Consider the following 5,047-nt stretch of genomic DNA (forward strand, 5'->3'; position numbering starts at 1 on the left):
TCATGTGTGGAAACATGTCAGGGGAGCAAGTCCCCAATATTTCAACATAGGTCCTTTCTATTTTCCCTAGATGTTGGCTGGTCTGAGAAATAAAGAGAAAGAGTACAAACAGAGGAATTTTACAGCTGGTCCTCTGGGGGTAACATGACATATCAGTAGGTCTGTGATGTCCCCTGAGCCACAAAACCAGCAAGTTTTAGTAGGGATTTTAAAAGGGGAAGGGGTGTATGAACAGGGAGTAGGTCACCAAGATGACATGCTTCAAAGAGCAATAAAGAACACAAGGCAAAGGCAAAATTAGAATTACTAATGAGGGTCTGTGTCCTGCTGTGCATGTATTGCCTTAATAAACATCTTAACAGAAAACAGGATTCTAGAGCAGAGAACCGGTCTGACGAAAATTTACCAGGCTGGAATTTCCCAATCCTAGGAAGCCTGAGGGTACCGCAGGAGACTAGGGCATATTTCAGTCCTTATCTCAACTGCATAAGACAGACACTCCTAGAGTGGCTGTTTATAAACCCCCCACCAAGAATGCATTCATTCTCCAGGGTATTCCTTGCTGGGAAAAGAATTCAGTGATACCTCTCTTACTTGCAAGTCCATTTATAGGCTCTCTGCAAGAAGAAAAATATGGCTTTATTCTGCCCTACCCTGCAGGCAGTCAGACCTTATGGTTATCTTCCCTTGTTCCCTGAAAATCACTGTTACTCTGTTTTTTTTTCAAGGTGCACTGATTTTGTATTGTTCAAACACATGTTTTACAATCAATTTGTAAAATAGTGGTCCTGAGGTGACATACATTCTCAGCTTATGAAGATAACGGGATTAAGAGATTAAAATAAAGACAGACATAAGAAATTATATGGGTATCATTAAGGAAGTGATAAATGTCCATGAAATCTTCACAATTTACATTCAGAGATTGCAGTAAAGACAGGAGTAAGAAATTATAAAAATATTAATTTGGGGAACTGATAAATGCCCAAGAAATCCTCACAATTTATGTTCAGAGATTGCAGTAATGACAGACATAAGAAATTATAAAAGTATTAATTTTGGGAAATGACAAGTATCTATGAAATCTTCAAAATTTATATAAGTTCAGAGATTGCAGTAAAGACAGGTGTAAGAAATTATAAAAGTATCAATTTGCAAGACAATGGTAGGTCACAAACAGTCACATTTACTTGGCATGCAGACCAATGAGCAACTGCCTTTTGGAGTATCCCATGAAAGAGAAGAAGGAAGGGTAATTTCTTTTCCAAACTCCCTCTTATCTCCTATTACCAATTGGTTGAAGTTTACCTCATACAATGGTAACCTCCCCTCACATCCCATTTGCATTGGAGAATCACATAGGTGATTGTTCATTATTTTATAATGCTACAAACCCTGTTATGGCATTTCACTAAAATTTGAAACTGGTGAGAAGATCCAGAAACAAAACAAAACAAAACAAAAAACACAGGTTGGTTATGCTTTGGTGTCTCAGAACAAGTGATTATGCTGTGGTTGTGGCAGCATGGTCCAAGAGGTAGAAGGTGTATTCAGATTGAAAGAACCAGTAAGGGAAACCAAAATAGGCAAATAAGATTTGTCGGATACAGTCTACTTCTTGCGCCACTCAATGCACTTATGTCTTCTCACAGTATATAGATTCCATTTTAAAATATTAAGCTTACGCTTTTTTATGAGAATAAAGATATTCTCGGCCGGGCGCGGTGGCTCAAGCCTGTAATCCCAGCACTTTGGGAGGCCGAGACAGGCGGGTCACGAGGTCAGGAGATCAAGACCATCCTGGCTAACACGGTAAAACCTCGTCTCTACTAAAAATACAAAAAACTAGCCGGGTGACCTGGCGGGCGCCTGTAGTCCCAGCTACTCGGGAGGCTGAGGCAGGAGAATGGCGTGAACCCGGGAGGCGGAGCTTGCAGTGAGCTGAGATCCGGCCACTGCACTCCAGCCTGGGCGACAGAGCGAGACTCTGTCTCAAAAAAAAAAGAGAATAAAGATATTCTCACTCCTTCTCTCAAAGAGGATTGACACCATTCTTCAAGTTGGAGGCCAGTTATAATATTCTAGAAGGCTTTAACAAAGGAGATGACAAAATAAGATACAGTCTCTGCTGTTTTATGTGGTCTTGTGATCATAACTTACATTTATCATTGTCCTTGTCCTCTACCTATTTTAGTTCACCTCATATTTTCTAGTATGTCAGATGGTCTGGCTTACATTTGCCATATTTTCATTCTTATTTTTTAGAATTCTTGCTATCCGTATCCTAACTGTGTCGTGGTGATTATTATCACTTATTGGTGTTCTTTACTGAACAAGGAACAACAAAGAGAAGCATCAGTGAATTTCCTGAGTTCTAAACACATTCATCTTCATCTTTATAGTGTAGGGGCAACTCTGGATCCTTAAGTACTGTTGATCTATGACTTGGACTAGTGGTGTAACTCGTTTCTTTATGCATTGTTCCACCACATGAGGAGCTCAAAGTGACTAGATAATAGTCGCAAGTTCCAGCTTAGTACAAATTTTATATGTGTCCTTGTCCTGGAGAACTTTCATTCAGTGGGAAGTTTTATCTTCATGGGAACCAGAAATTCTTACAGGGTTATAGAGAAAGAACAAATTCCTCAAGTGAGAGAACAGTGTGGTAGCATGTGATCTGGTATAACAGTGAAAGAGAGGCCACTCATCTTCACAATATTTGGTTCCTGGGTCAATGTATTCTAGAAATAGGAGACAAAGTAGCATTTACCTATTATCAATTCACTGCTTAAACTGCAACTTCAGGTATAAGGAACAGTATCCCAACTGAACAGTATTTTTTCCCACTTTTGACAACTTGACTGTGTCTTTAATCATTCCATATTTTTAACAGGTCAACACTATCTGAGTGTTGGGAAATGTGGTCAAAAATGTCATTTTAATAAGCATGTTGCCATGTATCCTTTTCTGCAATATAGGTTCCTTAGACTGAAGTAAGAAGTGTGGTATCATGTGGATGGATAATCCCTGGGATGGCGGTGCTGATAAAGGTACCATAGACAGGGAAAAAACACCTATGTCTGTAGGATTTTTTAAATCAAGTTCTCCAGGGGTAAATTTCCATTTTCCTTCTCTCTGGTAACAAGCTTAAAATTATCACCTTGCAATTCAGTAGTCACTTGTTCAACCAATGAATGGCATATTTTTCAGTGTTCGTATTGTTGTCTGCTGCTGGTAGGTTACATACTCAGCGTGGCAAAACTCAAATGGGTCATAGTAAAGGAAAATGGGGAAAAGGCATTGCTGAGCCTATGTATAGCCTTCCTTCCTGCTATCATTGACGTTCTTTCCATGACACCTTGCCATAAGCACTGGCGTGGTTGGAAAGGAAAATGCCTGATTATATGTACACGGAACTTAGGTCTTCCATATTTTTTTTTTTTTTTTTTTTCCAGAGCCCACTAGGAAGAACATGATCTTTGGGTGACTACAATAAGCTAATAAATTATTTTCACACTTTAAGCCCATTTCCATCACACATTAAGCCCAAGTTCATCTACATATATTCTTTCAGATGCTCTTGTCTCTTCTTCACACTTTATATGTCCTAGGATCCTGATCAATCAGCAAACCATTTAAATCTGCCTGTGAGTCACTCTACAATGTACCTTAGATAAATGCTCCCTCCACATGAAGTGGGTGGCCAAGTTTTCCCACAGCTCTTTACTCTTATGAATTTCCCTTCCAACACCATCTTTTACAGGCAGTTGAATAGAATTGTCATGTGGCAGTCATCCATGTTCAGCTATCCATGACAGCTATCCATGACAGCACCAACGTATTATGCCAGCTGATCTGTGAATCTGGCAGAGTCTGTTCCTCTTCTGTTCATTACTCAAAGGGAACAGATCATCATTGAACAGTGAGGGAAATTTAGTAATGTAGCAGTAGACCAGCAGTCTACGCCACCCTTTTGAGATGATTTCTTTGTGAATTCTGGACCTGCACAAACTCAGTCCTCAATATACCCTTTCCAGCACACAATAGTTTGTTGTTGTAAACCCACACCTTTTTACCCAGAGAATAGCATCTAACTGATGACATAAACATCCAGTCACACAGTCTTTTGACCCACCTCATGATACAAACCTCAGGTCATGCACTCTTGGTGTGTTCCATGGTCAGAAGCTGAGGCTCAATCCAGTGACAATGGGACACAAGGACTTCTACGAATAGATTATTTTCTGGCCACAGACCACATACCCCTGATCGAGAATGCTAAGACTTTTAAATTTCAATGGGCCAATATTATTACTTAGAGTATTATTGGCACCCTAGATCTGCTAAATCATATGACACATGAATCAAAGAACTTTGCACTGATAGCCTAAATCTACTGCAAAGCTCTGTCTTACTCTGCAACCCATTCAAATTTCCCACGCTGCTTGGTTGCCCAATAAATGTTTGGAACAATATTCCAAATTGAAATATATGCTGCCTTCAAAGTCCGAAGAGGTTCCAAAGGTACTCTACCTCTTTCTAAGTGGTTGGTTATACAAATAAAACAGCATTTTACTTATATCAAAGCGGATATTCCAGTATGTCCCAGACACCCAGGTATCTAAAAACTTTCCTAAGAATATCCATTAGCCACTGCCATAGTTTTCTGTGGTTCAAGGCTCTCTGATTGTCACTTTGACTTTATAGTCCATTGTGGTAATTATGTCGACCTTTGTTTCTGATGATCATTAGCTGTACATTACAGAATTATGTGATTCTCCACTGATATTAGGGAGTTCAAGCTAATGGTGGCATCCCTCACCAAAAACTCTAGCTTATAGTAGTTAGCTGCCAGCATTGGTTTTCAGAAGCACTGAATCCCACTTTACCAGTGCATTTTTAACTGCTAGGTGAAGGAGATAACATCTAGGCCCCTCTGGAGCATTTAGTCAAGTACTCGTTTCTCAGAGGATATATATATATATATATATAATCATAACCAGGATATATATATATATATTTATATGTATATATATATAATATAGAG

This window comes from Rhinopithecus bieti, unplaced genomic scaffold (genome assembly GCF_001698545.2).
Source record: "Rhinopithecus bieti isolate Rb0 unplaced genomic scaffold, ASM169854v2 scaffold_20982, whole genome shotgun sequence".
NCBI classification, from domain to species: domain Eukaryota; kingdom Metazoa; phylum Chordata; class Mammalia; order Primates; family Cercopithecidae; genus Rhinopithecus; species Rhinopithecus bieti.